We start from the raw sequence: 20,389 nt of genomic DNA, 5'->3' as shown, positions 1-20,389 counted from the left end.
GCAGGGCCATGGAATACTCTTCCCACTCATCCAGTATTTATACTTTAATACACGAAATTCCTGAGAGTCTCAGTTATTATTCTAGATTCTCATCTTTGACCTATTTAAATGCTTTTTTTTTAAATATAATTCTTGAACGTTTTCAGCCTTTCATAATTTGTCTGCTTTTTGTACAAAATATTTATGTGGAATGTTGGATTTCTTGTTACTTGTTTTTCACCATTTGCAATTTGTGTGCACGACACTGCTAGAATATATTATTTCAAGCACAGTGTTATATATGCATTACCTCCTTGATTCTTTTTTTTTGTGTGTGTGTGTAGTAGAGTTTTATTAAAGTATAAAGGAGATAGAGAAAGCTTCTGACATAGGCATCAGAAGGGGGCAGAAAGAGTACCCCTCCTTGATTCTTATACTCATCTGTGTTAGCCTGCCAGGGCTGCCAAAATAAAGTAAGTACCACAGACTGGGTGACTTAACTGACATTAATTTATTTTCTCATAGTTCTGGAAGCTGAAATTCAAAGATTGAGCTGTTAGTAGGTTTGGTTTCTCCAGACCTTTCTCCTTGGTTTGCAGGTGGCCATCTTCTTGCTGTATCTTCAAATGGCCTTTTCTCTGTGCACATGCATCTCTGGTATTTCTTCCTTTTCTGATAAGGAACCAGTCATAGTGGATTAGTGCCCTATCTTAGAACCTCATTTAACCCTAATTATCTATTTAAAGGTCTTATTTTGGGACTTCCCTGGTGATCCAGTGGCTAAGGCTTCCAGGCTTCCAGTGCAGGGGGGCCATGTTCCCTCCCTGGTCAAGAAGCCAGATCCCACATACTGCAAATAAGAGTTCTCATGCCACAGCTGAAACAAAAAAGATTACACATGCTGAAACTAAGACCAGGCACAGGTAAATAAATAAATAAATAAAGCACCTTATCTCCAAATAGTCATATTGGGAGTCAGGACTTCAATGTATGAGTTCTAAGGGGACACAATTTAGACTATAACATCATCCAATGAGATAGAATTTATCCGCATCTTACAAAGTGATAATAGTTCACCCTTATCTTCAGGAAGACGGAAGTGGGGCTTGGACAGAATGTCTTGCTAAGTTGCAACTAGACTCTTGGGCTAGAAAACCAAGCACATATTCTGTGTTAGAATCTGTGCTTCAGAATCAACTAGAGGAGTATACCAAGGGCTTAGTGGCTGAGTTTAATGTGCAGAGGCCAGTGATAGGACTAAAGTAGTTTGGAGTAAGGGTTTTGAGATCTCCAAGTGCTAAAACTCCACCTATCTAGAGCTATAACCGTGATTCTTATTGCATACATGCTCAGTTGCTCAGTCAGTCCAACTCTTTTGAGACCCCATGGACTGAAACCGACCAGGCTCCTCTGTCCATGGAAGTTTCCAGGCAAGAATACTGGAATGGGTTGCCATTTCCTCCTCTGGTGGATCTTCCCAACCTAGGGACCAAACCTGCGTCTCTTGCATCTCCTGCATTGGAAGGTAGGTTCTTTACCATTGTGCCACCTGGGAAGTCCTGTGATTTTTTTGAATAGATATTTATTGAATGAGTGCATGCCAGGCAATGGGCTAAGTGCTGCCGTGAGTTGTTGCATACACACACACACACACACACACACATACACATACACAATCAGAGAAAAGTCCTATTATTGTTCTCATTTCTCTGATGACATTCTAGAGGCTCAGAGGGATTCAACAACTTGCCAAAGAACATGGTGGGAGGGCCTTCCCTCATGTTTCAGTGACTGGGACTTCACACTCCCAGTGCTGGGTGTCCCGGTTCCATCCCTGGTCAAGAAACTAGATTCCACATGTGAAACTAAGAGTTCACATGCTGCAACAAACATTGAACACTGAGTGCCTCAACTAAGACCCAGTGCAGCCGAATGAATAAATATCAAAAAATAAAATAAAATAAGAAGAAGAACATGAGGAGAAAGCCAGTATTGAACCACTGGCTATTTATCTTTTAATTCACAAACCTTGACTCACTAAACCAAGCAGCATCTTGAGCTTGCAGCTTCCACATGCCTTCTCAAATTCTCTCAGGAACTTAGCCAGAGCTCCTGATAAGTAAACCTGCCAGGGGCCCCTCTCTGAGACCAAGATAAGATTCTTCAAGAGAAATAATGATACGAATGTTAGCTTATTCTTCATTCTAAGTCTATTTGCATGCACAGTTTCACAAGATGAGGTTATCCACTCAAAGTTTCAGATGATTTCTATGCTCATGACATTTGTAGGCTTTTCTACCACATACTATCCCATTAGCCCATCACAGACATAGCAGTTACTGTCTCTCATATAGTTTAACATTTTAAAGTCTTCTTTTGCTACCCTAGCACCATCAACCTTCCTGATTGATGTATTTATGCATTCTAAAACATTTAATACATAGATTTATGTATTCTAAAACATTTAAGACCAAGTCTGCTTTCCTGTCTATCACATTGGATGAAAAAGGATACATTAGGATGTAAATGGAGATGGTGATAACCAAAGGAAGATGTATTTATTCAGTGCCAGGAACTGAGATAACCTCTGTAATTGGGTGCATGTGTGTGTGTGTGTGTGTGTGTGTGTGTGTGTGTCTATAATTACAGTTAATCCTCAGAATGCTATGAGTAGATAGGATTTACCATTATGCCTATTTTACATAAAGAAATTGTGCTTTACATAGATGGTTCACTCACTTTTTCCATAAGCAAATGGCGATGACAGTATTGTTAAATTTCTATGACACTACAGACTGTGACATGTATATGTCACATATATATCAATACATCCTGTTCATACATTATTTCTCTCTGCAAAAGGTCTATAAGGAACTGAGGTATATCACAATGATTTCCTTAAATCATAGCACATGCTTATGTGCGTGTATAAAATTTTTCTATTTTTCTAAAATATTTTGAGTCTAGACTATGATAAAAGTACAGGTAATGTTTCTAACTATTTCACAAAAGAATAAATTCACAGCTGTCTACTTTTAATCTAACTCAAGAAATCACTTTAACTCTTTTGCCTTCAATTTACAAAGTATTAAATGTTTGTAAACACCAGTAACTTTCAGTGAAAATTGACAATGTAGGTATCTGAAAAACTAATAATTACAAAATGTATATTGTAAATAAAAAAACATATAGTTTAAATACAGTAGCTCACAGTACAGTAGCCCCAGTGCTAAATACTTTATGTTACTTAACTCATTTAATTCTTATACAGATTCAATAAGGTAATGAGCATTTTCACTTTATAGATAAGGAAACTGAAGAACAGAAATTAAGGAATTTATCCCAGTGGGCTTGCTGGAGGTTGGAATCAACACCAGATCCAAACATCAGCACTCAGGTTGCTGAGTACTGTACTATACAGATCCTGGTATTAAATTTATCAGATGAAGATTTGTATATGGGGGTTATTTATTTAGTTTTAAACTCTTGTGTGAGATTTTTTTTGTCCTGATTAATAGTCCCCCGTTTACTTGTGATTTTGCAGTTTCTCCCACTGTTGGCAGTCTTTGGCCATTCATTGATTCTGGACCAGCCTTCTTTCTTTGACTGTTATTACACAGTGGAAGGAATGAAATACCTGAGAACTTGATTACTCTTTATCTTGGAATGCTGCCAGTGCTGTGATGCTTTTTAATGGAATATAAGAGATCACATGGAAAAGGTTCCAAGTGTAAAAGCTAACACCATCTTAGATCAGTTTACATATCTACCAAACAGGTGAGAAAATGCAGATCACAATAATAGCCCATAGCTGATCATAAACAAAAGAATGTGCCCTGATGAGAAAAGAACCATTCCACTCACCCTTAGGCTTGGGATCAATAATATATGATTATTTTTTAAGACATTGATTTCAGTAGTTTGTTATGCTTCAGTAGCTAACTAATGAAGAAACTGACAGCAGAAGTGAGTTGATGCTATTAATGTAACAAAAACTTACAATGTGAGATATCAGCTTATTGGGTAATAATTGACACCTATAAAAAAAGTGTGCAAATGATTGGAGAAGTCTAAGAAAATAGAAACATTTTATTACAGGCTAATACATATCATGACCATTTTATGTAGTAGCAATGCAATTAACAAAACTATAGCCAGCTGTTAATAAATAGGAAAAAACGAGTAACATGGCTAGGTATCATAATATGGCTATGGATAAGGAGTTCCCCAGGCAGAGTGTTGAAAGTGTCAGCAGAATGTCATCAATGGTGTGTGATAAGGTGTGGAAATAAAGGCATGAACAAATAAAAGAACTAACCAATTTTCAAGTAGCATTTAAGAGGAATGTAGAGGGATTTCCCTGGTGGTCCAGTGGTTGGGAGTCTGCTTTGAGGTGTGGGGTTGTGGGTTTCATCCCTGGTTAAGGAACTAAGACCCCACATGTTACCAAGCAACTGAGCCTCCAGCCATAACTTGAGAGTCTGTGTGCCACAGCCAGAGAGTCTGCACGCCACCACAAAAGATCCTGCATGACACCACGAAGACCTGCATACTGCAACTAAGACCCAGTGCAGCCAAACTAATAAGTAAAATAAAAATATTTTTTAAAAAAGGAATGGATAAGTTCCAAAGTTTACTAGGTTAGATACAAACCTAGCTCATCTTCAATATCACCAGCTAGGAAAAGACTCTCCAAGGAAAATGCAGGCTTCATGTATAGATAATATTAAGGATGTATCTGCAAGACACTGTGTTAAGATCTCTGAAAGAATTAAATTGATACCTACTAGACATTCTTTTGGAGAAGGCAATGGCACCCCACTCCAGTACTCTTGCCTTGAAAATCCCATGGACGGAGGAGCCTGGAAGGCTGCAGTCGTGGGGTCGCTGAGGGTCGGACACGACTGAGCGGCTTCACTTTCACTTTTCACTTTCATGCACTGGAGAAGGAAATGGCAACCCACTCCTGTGTTCTTGCCTGGAGAATCCCAGGGACAGGCGAGCCTGGTGGGCTGCTGTCTATGGGGTCGCACAGAGTCGGACACCACTGAAGTGACTTAGTAGCAGACACTCTTTACCAACTGAGCTATGAGGGAAGCTATCAGGTCAGTTTTCATTCCAATCCCAAAGAAAGGCAATGCCAAAGAATGTTCAAACTACTGCACAAATGCACTCATCTCACATGCAAGCAAAGTAATGCTCAAAATTCTCCAAGCCAGGCTTCAACAATATGTGAGCCATGAAATTCCAGATGTTCAAGCTGGATTTAGAAAAATCAGAAGAACCAGATATCAAATTGCCAGCATCCATTGCATCATCGAAAAAGTAAGAGAATTCCAGAAAGACATCGACTTTATTGACTATAGCAAAGGCTTTGACTGTGTGGATCACACCAAACTGTGGAAAATTCTTCAAGATATGGGAATACCAGACCATCTGACCTGCCTCCTGAGAAATCTGTATGCAGGTCAAGAAGCAACAGTTAGAACTGGACATGGAACAACAAACTGTTTCCAAATCGGGAAAGGAGTACATCAAGGCTGTATATTGTCACCCTGCTTATTTAACTTATATATAGAGTATATCATGCGAAATGCCACACTGGATGAAGCACAAGCTGGAATCAAGATTGCCAGGAGAAATATCAATAACCTCAGATATGTAGATGACACCACCCTTATGGCAGAAAGTGAAGAACTAAAGAGTCTCTTAATGAAAGCTGAAAGAGGAGAGTGAAAAGTTGGCTTAAAACTCAACATTCAGAAAACTAAGATCATGGCATCTGGTCCCATCACTTAATGGCAAATAGATGGGGAAATAATGGAAACAGTGAGAGACTACTTTTTTGGGCTTCAAAATCACTGCAGATGGTGATTACAGCCATGAAATTGAAAGACACTTGTACCTTAGAAGAAAAGCTATGAGCAACCTAGAAAGCATATTAAAAAACAGATACATTACTTTGCCAACAAAGATCCATCTAGTCAAAGCTATGCTTTTTCCAGTAGTCATGTATGGATGTGAGAGTTGGACTATAATGAAAGCTGAGCACGGAAGAATTGATGCTTTTGAATTGTGGTGTTAGAGAAGATTTTTGAGAGTCTCTTGGACTGCAAGGAGATCAAACCAGTCAATCCTAAAGGAAATCAGTCCTGAATATTCATTGGAAGGACTGATGCAGAAGCTGAAACTCCAATACTTTGGCCACCTGCTGCGAAGAACTGACTCATTTGAAAAGACTCTGAAGCTGGGAAAGATTGAAGGTGGGAGGAGAAGGGGATGATAGAGGATGAGATGGTTGGATGGCATCACTGACTCAATGGACATGAGTTTGAGTAAGCTCCAGGAGTTGGTGATGGACAGGGAGGCCTGGTGTGCTGAAGTCCATGGGGTTGCAAAGAGTTGGAGATGACTGAGCAAGTGAACTGAACTAAGATACTCTTAGCTAGGAAAAAAAGGTCATTTAGAAATCTTAAGAATGTTTATCTGAGATGCTTAAATGCTTGTGGCATGTTTTGAAATCTTTAGTGATCATCATTTCGGCAACTTGAGTTGAATGGGATGCATAGAAGTCTCACAAAATTTTAAGAGTTTTATACGGGAGAAAAAGAACACAGTTTGGATTACAAGGGGCCAAGATGACTGAAGTATCCTGAGGTCCTCTGAGATTTCAAATTTGTGTGGAAAAGTATAAACCTGTTCAGTTGTCACTGCAAGTATTTCTTCAGAAGGATCCAAGGAGGGTAAGGAAAGTGGTGAGATGTAGCGCCAAGAAAAAAAATGAGCAGAGCCAGGAGCCATGGGGAATAGTATGAGGAAATTAAGTCTTAGGGAGAAGAGCCCAGAGAATATTCTCCACTCTGAGCATGTGTGTTTGGGGGTGTGCCTAATCATGGACAATATTTTACCAATAAGTGTTCAAAAGTGGTATGGATTAGTGATGTGTGTAGAGATTCTTCCTCTCACTTTAAGAAGTGGACTGTGCTTTGTGTGACCCTTCTACAAAACATATAACCAGACATTTTAGTAATATTAATTCTTAGGTCTCTGAATCAAAATGAGCCACCTCCAGGAAACTACATCCAGATCAGCTGTATGTATCATAAGATCTTGTACTTGTAGCCTGGTATTGTAATTACAAGACACATTGGGGTGTTTATGGAGGGGTAAACATATTTTGTGTGTCAAAGAGATACAAATAATTTGGACCTTGATCAGATCACAGTAAATTGATTGCAGTAATGGGCTATAAATAAATGACAGTATGCCTATTTCAGCATCCTTTTCCCTGAAACTTTCTGGGTTTTGCTCACTCTGCCTCTCGCTGGCCTTACATATGTAACACTGTGGAGACTAAGCCCAGAGAAGTTTGCATACTCTGCTTGTTCTCAGTCAGGACTGGGTTGACTGGCTTTTGGCGTCTTACCTCCACCATAGGAACAAGGCCAAGTCACTCTTGGAGGATGAGTGACCACATGGAGGCAGCTGGGGGTTTCCAGACCCCAGCCAGTCAGCCATTGGGCAGTTTTGCCTAATTAACCAAGAGCTGAACACCAATCTATGAGGCAACTTAGCCAAGATTGGGAAACCATATTTCTGGACACATAAATTGTTTATGCACGGAATTTGACCTTAATGGATTGTTATGATTTTAATACTCTATGTTGTAGGGTGGTTTATTTTACAGCAGTAGTAACTAACTCAACTCTGCAACTGTGGATTTCTTATTCAAAACTCACATGACTTCAGTCTTTTAATCTGTAATTTGTGTATGTTAAATCAACTTTAGATGGTAATCATATTAATAAATTAACTCAAACTATATAGAGCATAGTAGGAGTTCAGTAAACATTTTAATTGAACAAATAAATGGTTATTATTTAATAAACATTTTACAAAAATTGCACTGCAAATGCTATGTAGTTAGGGTCATTGAGATATCTTACCCCTACATTGAGGGTAAGAAAATGCCTTTGGGTTCTCTCAAAATAGATGATTCTGCCTCTGTAATGGGTACCTGTAGGACTCATTAAAGAATGATGCCATATTAGGAGTCACAGTGGTTTGGGAAAATCCAGGAAACATTTTCTATTGTAATAAAGATAAAAGAGCCTTTTCTTGGCAAAAGGTAGCAGCTAAGTGCTTTGTAAAAATAACAAAGAATCATTAGTGTAAAGAAAAAGTAGCACTGTCAGAAATTATATATTACACATTTAAAGATAAGTAAGAAGTCAAAGTCATTGGCCTAACCTCTTGATACCTCATGATACCTTTTTTTTTTTTTTTTTACTAGACAGGTTTACACTAATAATACAATAATCTGTTCCTTAGAGTTCCTTAGAGAATGTGTCTTCTTTTTTTTCCTTTTTGCATTCAAGTATTGTAATATGTAGAGGCTTCCTGGGTAGCTCAGCTGGTAAAGAATCCATGTGCAATGCAGGAGACCCCAGTTCAATTCCCGGCTTGGAAAGTTCCCCTGGAGAAGGAATAGGCTACCAACTCTAGTATTCTTGGGCTTCCCTGGTGGCTTAGACAATAAAGAATCAGCCTGCAATGCAGGAGACCTGGGTTGGGAAGATCCCCTGGAGAAGGGCATGGCAACCCACTCCAGTCTTCTTGCCTGGAGAATCCCAGTGGACAGAAGGGCCTGGCAGGCCATAGTCCATGGGGTCTCAAAGAGTTGGACAAGACTGAATGAACTAACCACACACATTGTAATATGTAATAGGCAGAGGTATATAGACTAAGTTTTAGCTTTGGTCTTATTTTAGACTAGTGATGTTAATCCTCTAACTGGTACAGATGGTATGTGACATAACACAGGGAAAATGGGGCTTCCATTTTTCCTTGTGGTCAAAAAGTAAATTAGAGTACTGAAGATGCAGGGGTTATTGAGAGCACTATAAAATTTTGTATTGTTGCTGAATAATACAAAGAAGGGTTGCGGTGGTAGAGCTATAGCAGATATCCAAGATAAGGAGTTAAGACAATTGTATTAATGAATCGGGGGTATAATGTCTCAGGTATTACTCCTATTATAAAAGCAATTTGACTACATTATTCTCAATTTTCTCATTTGTACTGTGGTGAGAGGCAGTCCCTGATTTCTAAAGTCACTAAAACACAAAATCTTGAGTGTAATCATCTCTCCCCCTTTCTTTTAAGATTTTTTTGATGTGGAACATTTTTAGAGTCCTTATAGAATTTGCCACAATACTGCTTCTGTTCTGTGTTTAGGATTTTTGGCCACAAAGTGCGTGGGACCCTAGCTCCTGACCTGGGATTGAACTCACATTCCCCCAGCAGTGGAAGGCAAAGTTCCAGGGAAGTCCTTCCCTCCCCACTTCTATTCAAACCCTCTCATTCTGCAGCTGTTGAGGCCTTGGATGAGGACACATCCACATTTCCTAGTGTTGAGATTGAAAGCCAAGGTCAAGGATACAGAGAGGGATTTTATGCAAGGTAGTTTTCACAGGGACGAGAGAGTCTGGAGGCTCACAGGCTATACCCTCTTGTAACCTGGCTCACATGTGTTGAGCCTGACAACTGATCATATTTTGGTTTTGTTTTCCCCAGACTTTGGCCTAGCAGAGAGTATGACACTTGCAAGCATTTCTTGAGTGTGCACTGAAGAAATTCAATGTCTTTTGAAAGATGCATAAGCAATACACTAGTGTGTGCCTTGTGTATGAGAGAATAGAATGGTTTGTGTGGAAGCACAGAGCAGAGTCCAGCAAACCTGCTCTGAGATCTCTGGGGAACCTTCATAGACAGAGGGCATCTGAGGAGGATATTCAAATAAAATAAAAGTATGACATGTAGAGGGAAAAAAGAGAACCTTCAAGAGAAAGAGAACTCTAGTATTTGATTCACAGTGCAAGGCTTAATCACCTGAGATGTCTACATTTGTGACTGATTCAGAGTTGTAGTCAACATATGTTAAACTGAACGGAATTGAAATACATCCCCCTCTCCCTGGATTTGAAGGAGTCTGTTTATCAGAAATGGATGAAAGGAAGGTAGGAACTCCATTCTGACAGGTTTATCAAAACTAGCTGGATTATTTTGCTTCACCTATAATTCTCTTCAGATTGAGACATTAAACTTGTAACCACAATGCTATAACGGATGTTCCATGAATACCATGCATAGTGTTAATAGTTTGCCTGTTTGAGGGTATGTCTGCATGTTTTTGGAGAAGGCAATGGCACCCCACTCCAGTACTCTTGCCTGGAAAATCCCATGGATGGAGGAGCCTAGAAGGCTGCAGTCCATGGGGTCGCTGAGGGTTGGACACGACTGAGCGACTTCACTTTCACTTTTTACTTTCATTCATTGGAGAAGGAAATGGCAACCCACTCCAGTGTTCTTGCCTGGAGAATCCCAGGGATGGGGGAGCATGGTGGGCTGCGTCTATGGGGTCATGCAGAGTCGAACATGACTGAAGTGACTTAGCAGCTGCATGTTTTAGAATGCAAATATGTACGTTTAGGATGTGCATGTATGACTATTGTGAGAGCAATTTTTTAACTTTTTGCTTTTTTAGTGGCTGTGTCTCCAAGATCCATGTCTCCAGACTGAGCAGGTATTACAGTTCCTCACAGCCTGATGGTCTGACAGCAATCTTTGGAGTTGCAGAGGTGAGTTCAAATCCCTCCTGAGTGTGAGTTCCAGCAAAACAAAATGACAGTAGCTGCAGATCATGCATGCAAAGTGAATTAAAAAACTAACTGGATATTAATTGAGAAGGTAAGCTTGGCATGATCATGAGTCAGCCAAGGGAGTGGAGGCCCAAGTGCTGCTTGCTATCTGTCTTTTTTAGGATGGTAATAGGACCTCTAAACTGTCATGTGCTGCTTTTTCTTCTTCATTCTCTGAATTTTCCCATGACCTCCTCCTTGCTATTATACTTGTAATCTCTTCTGTTCTACTGTATTTATCTTTTTTTTAAATTTTATTTATTCATTTTGGCTGGGTCTTCATTGTTGTGCGGGCTTTCCTCTACTTATGGTGAGCAGGGCCTACTCTGCACTTGTGGTGCATAAGCTTCTCATTGTGGTGGCTTCTCTTGTTGCGGAGCACAGGCTCTAGGGTACGCGGCCTTCTGCAGTTGCAGTTCCCTGGGATCCAGAACACAGGCTCAGTCATTGTGGCTCATAGGCTTAGTTGCTCCCCGGCATGTGGGATCTTCAGGGACCAGGAATAAAACCCATATCTCCTGCTTTGGCAGGTAGATTCTTTATCACTGAGCCACCAGGGAAGCCCCTGCTGCTGCTGCTAGGTCGCTTCAGTCGTGTCTGACTCTGTGCGACCCCATAGACGGCAGCCCATTAGGCTCCTCTGTCCCTGGGATTCTCCAGGCAATAACACTGGAGTGGGTTGCCATTTCCTTCTGCAATGCATGAAAGTGAAAAATGCAAGTAAAGTCGCTCAGTCGTGCCCGACTCTTAGCGACCCCATGGACTGCAGCCCACCAGGCTCCTCCGTCCATGGGATTTTCCAGGCAAGAGTACTGGAGTGCGTTGCCATTGCCTTCTCCCCCTACCCTATTTTTAATGTATCTTTCTTTTTCTCTCTCTCCCTTTTTATTTTTCCTAATCGTCATTTTATCTCATTCTACCAGAAAATCTCCTCAAACCTGAAGGAAAACAAATACAGGGAAGTCCACAGCCATGGAATAGCATACTACTCAAAAGGTTTAAATAATATACTCCTAAACTTCAGATGAGTCTAGTGTCTTGGGGGAGTATAGTATCATCCACTTGGATGTTATTTTTCAATACATTTATTTTATTTTATTTATTTGGCTGTACTGGGTCTTAGTTGCAGCACCTGGGATCTTCAGACTTTGCTGTGGCTGCAGGGTCTTGGTTGTAGCATGTGGGATCTAGTTCCCTGACCAGGGATAGAACCCACGCCCCATCATTGGAACCACAGAATCTTAGCCACTGGGCCACCAAGGAAATCCCACATCCCCTTAGACATTAGTTGAAAAGACAGAAATAGCCCTTTAGGCCTGCAGTAAGTATTGCAGAATCAAGATTTTCCTAAAACCCACATTCCCTTCCGTTTCCTCTCTGATTCTGTTGGACTATTCTGACAAAGCTAAAATTTAACATTCTTGCTGTTCTGGTTCCTAAAGCATATGAAATACATTTTAGTTCCCCTCCTACACTAAGAACTAACAAATTATATGGAATTTTAATGCTACTGTCTCATAAAAAGTTCAGTGGAAATGATTAGAATAACTTGGGTTCTTATTTTGAACTAGCTCTACAGCCCTGCCCACTGGAGGCCATGAGATTTGTTTTATCTACACCACTGGGATGCTGTAAGGTTTATGGAGATAATGGATGTGAGACTGCTTGGTATAATGCAATTCAGATACAAGGAGTTGTTCTGCATATATATATTAATTTCATATTTATACCTCCCTTCAAAATGATTTTATATAGTTAATACATATTCAATAAGAAAGAAAGCATTCTATTTAACTCAAAACAAAAAGGAAAAAATTTTTAAATAGTTATTTTATCTTGCTTCTTTCTAACCCTTTAGTCCTCTAGGTGTCCTGAAATTAGTCATATAAAGATTCAATTTAACCTCTCAGAATTTTGTGTCCATTGCAGTCATAGCTCTGTTTTTAAAAAGAAATGGTCTAGTATATTCAATAACTGTAATACATTGTCATTTAATAAATAGTTTTTTCCTCACTAATTAGTTTATTATACATTCCTTGTGGTATGAATAAGAAGATAAAAGTATTCCCTAACTTTTAGGGATAAGAAGTATTCCCTATCATTCCAATGATAAAGGGAAATTAAAAGCATCAACTGAAAATTTCACAGCATGAGAGTTATGAGTTCAGTTTTATTTGGGGCAAAATGAGGACTAGAGCCTGGGAGATAACACCTCAGATGGCTCTGAGAAACTGCTCCCAGGAGACAGAGGGGAAGATCGGTATATATGTGATTTTGGTGAAGGGGGAATGCATGCAATCAAGCACATATTTTTTCCAGATGTTTTCTGCTAGTCTGGTGAAGCTTTCTGTTAGTCTCTAGGAGCAGTTGTTATCGTGAAGGATTTTAGTGCTTTTCTAGATATGAGGAGTTTCAAGAAATGGGCTCATAAAATTGGCTCCTGAAAATATCTTAACTAACTGAAGACTTGTCCTGATAGTTTGTTTGTTTTTTTTTTAACCAGGATTTTTATTAAAATTTTTTTTAATTTAAATTTATTTATTTTAATTGGAGGCTAATTACTTTACAATTCCCTGAGCACAGAGTGCCCCATTTCAGCTTTCCGCCCTAGAACCCTTTTCACGGAGTGTTGAAGGTCAGCACCTGCAGCTGCTGCATACAGGATATGATATAATCCTTGTAGAGGCAGACGACAGTGCCCATGGCAAATGCCAATTTGTTGTTGAAAGTGAAAGTGTTAGTTGCTCAGTCGTGTCCAACTCCTTGTGACCCCATGGACTGTAGCCCACCAGGCTCCTCTGTCCATGGAATTTTCCAGGCAAGAATACTAGAGTACATTGTCATTCTCTTCTCCAGGAAATCTTTCCAGCTCAGGGATCAAACTTGGGTCTCCTTCATTGCAGGCAGATTTTTTAGTGCCTGAGCCACCAGGGAAGCCAAAGACATTTTTCTATGTCTTCAGAAATAATCTCATGTTTTCCATATTAGGATCCAAGTTAAGTCTCCCATCACATCTCCCTCTGCTCTGTGAGACTCTTCCAGTGCATCAAACCAATCAAACTTCTTTCCATGATCCTCAAATTCCTTTCATAATTTCAAGTGTTTTGCAAGACATGCAGTTTCTTCTGACCCAAATGTCTTTTCCAGTTCTCTAAATAATGCTTCTTCATTCTTCAAGAATAAGCCCTTATCAAATCTGCTGCTTTAATAAGTCTTCCTCATTACTTTAGAATTATTTGGTACACTGATAAGAGAGGACTTTCCAGGTGGCTCAGTGGTAAAGAACCCACCTGCTAATGTAGGAGATGATGAAGATGTGAGTTTGACCCCTGGGTTGGGAAGATCCCTTGGAGGAGGAAGTGGCACCCCACTCGAGTATTCTTACCTGAAGAATCCCATAGACAGAAGAACCTGGTGGGCTATAGTCCGTAGGGTCACAGAGAGTCAGACATGACTGAACAACTGAGCACACCTGCACGCACACAGATGGCAGAGCAAATGATCAGCTAACTGAGGGCAAAGACTATATTGCTATGCACCCTCATCTCCATTTCCTAGCACAAAGTTAGGACAAGTGGTCATTCAATCCATGGGTAGGGAATGTCTGCAGAGAGGAGAAATTGCTCCTATTTCTTTGAGGCGATGCTAATTCAAATAGCTTTGTTAGGGAGAAATCCCCTGCCTATTTAACAGTCTGACAGAATCCTGCAGCATCTGCTAGCACACTAGTTCAGAAAATCTGCCAAGACGATCCTAAAAAACACCTCATCATTTGCAACCACTGATTCAAAGACCAGACGTGATTGTTGTGGCTTCATTTAAACCCACTGTCAATGAAGTCTTGAATGCACTCTTTTGAATTTAGGACTTTCTTGCAACCAGCCACTCTAATCATAGAAATGGTCATTTGCACTGGAGTGTCATTAACTCTATATTGTTATTGGAGTGGTACATTTAATTCAGTGTTACAGCGTTAAGCAGAATTCATCTTTTGTCACACTGCTGCCCTAATAGATATTCTTCCTGAAAAGACTACAGTGAAAAGAGTTAGGGACTTGTGAAACTATTGATCCTGAAACCTAACACCCCTGTTTCTGTTCCCCACTCTCTGACCTTCATGAATTTCCCAAGGTGCTCTGGGTCCCGTTCATGGGAAGATACTTGAACAAAGGCAGTTTTATTGTGATTAGCTCATCCCCACACAGAACACCTAAAAGGTCATTCAGTCTTTTATCTTGGAAGCAACTAACCTTCTTTGGAAGTAGATTAAATATGTCTTTTTGCTGACAATTTGTTTCAAAAATAAGAAAAGGTAGAACAATAGGTACATAATGCAGGTACATTATACATAATGCAGTACATTATGCAGTTTTTGAAAAAGAACTTTTATAAATTGGTAATTTAGAAAATCAGTAGGTTGCAGACGAGACACAGCATCCTCTGTTGAGTTTTCCGCTGCAGCAGAAGTGTCATTTGAGTACACTCTTTAATCAAACTTTTTTACAATTTATACCCGGTCTATGCAGAATTGAGTACTTGGGCTGAGTTGATATATTCCAATGCCTCCTATTTCCATGAAATCTAAGATGCTACTTTATCAAACTCATTTTTCACAGGAGGGAGTTCAAGCAGAGAGGGGGGTGAAGCAGCATATCCAAGGTCAATGCTGAAAGTGAACACTAGAAATAGATGTTCTTATCCTTTCCTTTGGACTCCATGCTCCTGTTGCTTACAAAGAATAATACGACTAATGCCATTTTTCACCAAGCTATCTGCACACACCATTTCTTACCAGCTAGCAACCATACTTATTGTGGCCGCATAGGCAGCAAAGTGCTCTCACTCTCATGAAAGGCAAGACTCTTTCCTAGCACTAAGGAATGGATCCTAATTGATCTGAATAAGCACTGACAATTTTAGTCCCTAAATGCTGATCGTTGCTCTAGGGGTAAGCATGTAACTTCGAGATAGTGAGAATTCAATATAAATGAATTAGGTGACTTCTCTTCCTGAGTTCTTAACTCTACATAGTAGTATATAGACTACATGGTAGTATTCTTAAATCTGCATGGTAGTATGAGGATGTTTAAAGCCATAGGCTTGGGGTACTTCAGTATATATATGAGCTAATATAACAAACCTGGAACCACCCACCTCCAGTCTTTTTCATTAAAGAAGTTAATTAAAAGTCTTTATAAGGACTTCCCTGGTGGCCCAGTGAATAAGACTCCACCCTTCCAATGCAGGGGGCCCAGGTTTATTTCCTGGCCAGGGATCTAAGATCCCACATACCACAACTAGAGAAGCCTCTGTGGCAATGAAGACCCAGTGCATAAATATTATTTATTATTATTAAAAAATTAAAAAATTTAAAACATAAAATTTCATAACTGAAGTCATCATATTCCCTTATATGCAGTTCAAAGCTATTCTAACAGTTAGATAAGTCAGAGTACATATCCCAAGTAGAATGGCTTTCATGCTTACATTGAAAGTGGGGTCTGGAAGGGGATAGGGATAAGTAAGACTTGAGAAAAAAGGAGTCTAAGTCCATATATCAAAGGGCAAATGATGTAGAACAGATGTCCTCCTTCAGTCACAAGTAAGAACAAGTTTGAACTGAAATGCAATAGATTCAGTGCTGATTCAGGCTAGCTGGGGGTCTTTGAGAAAATCAGACTAGGGAGACCATAAAGATATTAGACAGAACCGAACTTGTTCCAATAATTTTGTACGAACCAAAGCAAGTGGAAACAATGCTGAACTCTAGCCCCAGGAAGCTTATATCTGAACTGGAATTGGCAGTCTGATCCAGCAAATAAATCTGGCCTGCTCCTTAATTTTGTGAGCAAGGTTTTATTAAAACAGACAGATACCCACTTGTTTATGAATTACATATTTTAATGGTAGAATTGGGTAGTTGAGACAGAGACTATAAGGCCCTCAGAGACCACAATATTTTCTGTCTGGCCTCTTATAGATCACATTTCCCAAACCCTAGCATTGAGTGTCCCATGAGAATTTCAGTCTGGAGACACAGAGAATCCATCAGTACATAACAGATAAAGGAAGGTAGGAGGAAAAGGACCAAGAAAAATGGAGCTTTCCATTTGAAATATTTGAATGGAGGAAAAAATAGCTACTAACCCACAACATCACAAAAATGCTTTTTATCTATTCCAGAGATTATTAACACAATGGTAAATGCTGTGTTTGCATAACTGAATAAAGGAGAGACAAATCCATAGCTCTGCTAGTATTTTATGAAAGTATTTGATGTGCTGGGCATCTGATTAACCATTGGCTCTGGTATTTAGACAGGTAGCCTAAATAAATTAGTGCACATACAGAATAGCTCAAGGTGAGAATGTACATGGATAGGGAGGCATGAGCTTTGGGTGCTGAGGTAGAGGAAAGGGAGAAAGTGGTGCTGACATACAAAACTCTAGCTTTCTATTTCATCTCATAGATTGCTTCTGGCCCCAAGTCTGACTGATGCTTTACCATTACACATCAATATGATTACATGTACTTTGGATCTAAAATTGCATTCCTCAAACTAAGCATCATCAAAAATGCAACAAAGGAAGAGATGGCTCATGACAATCCAAATGCCTCTACACAGAAAGGAAAATAACCATTTCATTTTCCTGAAACTTGCTATGAAAGCTGAAATTCACATAATGAATTCATAAAGAGACTTTGCTATGATAGGAATAATTTGGCCCTGAAATATGAGCTGCTTTTATTCATGTAATATATGCCTGGCAGTATTGAAGGTGTTCTCCCCTTGCTTTCTGCCCAAGTTTATAATATTGCCAAGGAGTACAAAGCCTTATACATGGCTAGTGGCTGAAATGTTACCCTAAAATATTTGATCCAGGAGACAACATCATTGCCGGTATCAGAAGATGTCTCTTTATGAGTAACTGCAGGCAGGAGTAACCGCAGGAGGAGAATCCTCACCTGCACTTATACCCACCATCAGTTAAACACAGTAATGGAGACATTGAGTTAAAATTTAAAAGGCAGGAACCCAACAAGAGCTTTGTGTTTACAGTGAAATCTTTCAAATACCGGGTAATCTTTACAAAAATGTTCTTGTGTGTCCCTCTGTCTGGACTTCCTGCTTCTCCTGTGGTTTGGATAATGCCTACTGACCTTATAAGTGCCATCCCCTTAAGTAAGTCTTTCTTCACTGACCTCTCCTAGTCCCCATGAACCCCACGCTCTTTTACCTACTGAGGGCCCCTCTACCTGGAAAAAAACACATGTTTAAACCACTGGTTAATGTTCTTGTCTCTCCTGAGATGAGATACAGGTTTGTTTTTTTTTTAATGGAATTTTTTTTCCGTACCTCTATCACCAACATCCATTGCAGTGCCTTAACTCTCTGTTGAAGAACAACTTCATACAGAACACCAAAAAAATAGCCTGATAAGCCACTTTCCTCTATTCAAGACTAATCTTTCTTTCTCTGAGATGAAAAGTGATTATGGAACTACCTTCAAAAACAGTGACTCATGTGGCTTTTTGAAACATGATCGGGGCCAATCTGGGTTCTAGTTTGAGATCTCCCAATAAATAGCTATGTTATTTTGTATGAAATCCCTTAACCTCTCTGTATTTCTTTGTTATTCTCAATTTTAAAAAGAGAGCATTAGATGGAATTGAATAATGTTTATGATGTCTTCTTATAGTCAAATTTCTCTGAAACTGTAAATGTGTATTTGTACAAAATTAGATCTTCTTCTCCTTACTCTAGAAATCATTTTTTAAATAGAGTTCCATACTTATTCTGATATCACACAGATCTATGACCTGAAATGTTAAATCATCTATTACTCCTCAGGCTATGCTAAAAGAGAGATTGAATTGAATGTCATTGCATTATAAACTTATGTTTTTAAGTTGAAGAGAGTAGTGCCCAAAGATATGACAATTTTATATGTTGTTCAGTTGCTCAGTCATGCCCAACTCTTTGTGGCCCCATGGACTGCAGCATGCCAGGCTTCCCTGTCCTTCAGCATCTCCGGGAGCTTGCTCAAACTCACGTCCATTGGCTCGGTCATATCATCAAACCATCTCATCCTCTGTTGTCCCCTTCGCCTCCTGACTTTAATCTTTTCCAGCATCATGGTCTTATCTAATGAGTCAGCTCTTAGCATCAGGTGGCCAAACTATTGGCGCTTCAGCTTTAGCATCAGTCCTTGCAATGCATATTCAGGACTGATTTCCTTTGGGATTGACTGGTTTGATCTCCTTGCAGTCCAAGGGACTCTCAAGAGTCTTCTCCAACACCACAGTTCAAAAGCATCAATTCCTTGGTGCTCAGTTTTCTTTACATCCAACTTTCACATCCATGGGCTTCCCTGGTGGCTCAATCACTAAAGAATCTGCCTGCAGTGCAGGAGATATGGGTTTGAACCCTGGGTTAGAAAGATTCCTCTGGAGGAGGGCATGGCAAACCACTCCAGTATTCTTACCTGGAGAAGACCCATGGACAGAGGAGCATGGCCAACTACATTCCATGGGCTCACGAAGAATCAGTCACAACTGAGCGACTAAGCACAGCACTCACATCCATGAAAGAGAAAGTGAAGTCCCTCAGTCGTGTCTGACTGACTCTTTGCGACCCCACAGACTGTAGCCTACCAGGCTTCTCCATCCATGGGATTTTCCAGGCAAGAATACTGGAGTGGGTTGCCATTTCTTTCTCCAGGAGACCTTCCCAACCCAGGGATTGAACCTGGATCTCCTGCATTGTAGGCAGACGCTTTACCGTCTGAGCCACCAGGGAAGTCCCCTCACAAAAACAAAGCTTTGACTGTTTGGACCTTTGTTGGCAAAGTAATGCCTCTGCTTTTTAAAATGCTGTCTAGGTTTGTCATACATTTTCTTCCAAGGAGCAAGCGTCTTTTAATTTCATGGCTGCAGTCACCATCTACAGTGATTTTGGAGGTAAAGAAAATAAAGCCTGTGACTGTTTCCATTGTTTCCCCATCCGTTTGCCCTGAAGAGATGGACCAAAGTGATACAATTTTATATGTATTTATATATGTGTGTATTTCAATATAAACATGCACATACATACATATATACACATATATGGGGCTTCCCAGGTGTCACTAGTGGTAAAGAACCAGGCTGCCAATGCAGGAGACTTAAGAGACATGGGTTCGATCCCTGGGTCAGGAAGATCCCCTGAAGGAGGGCATGGCAACCCACTCCAATATACTTGCCTGGAGAATCCCATGGACAGAGGAGCCTGGTGAGGTACAGCCCGTGGCGTTGCAAAGGGTTGGACATGACTGAGCGATGGACACTGACTGACTGACTGATATTCAGATATACAATATAAATATGTATACCACATAGTATATATAATACTTTATAAAAGTCCTAATGCTAATTATTATGCAAAATAGGTGTTACTTGAATTATGTCCTATTAAATCTGTAAATTAGATGTAGGCTTTCATTTTCTTTTTAGAAGAAGAGATGAAAAACATAGATCTGATACACGACCACCATTAACACAATTGAATGGCCTTAATTTCTCAATAGGATCATTCAATATTCATTTTTTAATTTCTGCATTTACACATAATATCTCTCTGGGGGCCTCTAACAGATTCTACTGCTACAGTTTTAATGAGAACTATCAAAGGTTACTATGAGATGATGATCTATACTTAATTCATAGATTTC

At 39.8% G+C, this 20,389-nt stretch overlaps 1 non-coding gene across 1 annotated transcript; it reads right to left on the bottom strand.

Moving 5' to 3' along the window:
* Positions 1-19,407: 19,407 nt before the first annotated feature.
* On the bottom strand, positions 19,408-19,479 carry TRNAC-ACA (transfer RNA cysteine (anticodon ACA)). Its single transcript has one exon. It is a non-coding gene; the product is annotated as a tRNA-Cys (tRNA).
* Positions 19,480-20,389: the final 910 nt, after the last annotated feature.

The sequence above is a fragment of the Bos mutus genome, chromosome 18, assembly GCF_027580195.1.
Source record: "Bos mutus isolate GX-2022 chromosome 18, NWIPB_WYAK_1.1, whole genome shotgun sequence".
Classification (NCBI taxonomy): Eukaryota; Metazoa; Chordata; class Mammalia; order Artiodactyla; family Bovidae; genus Bos; species Bos mutus.
The sequence above is the reverse complement of the archived record's forward strand: the minus strand, read 5'-3'. Positions and strand labels throughout refer to the sequence as shown.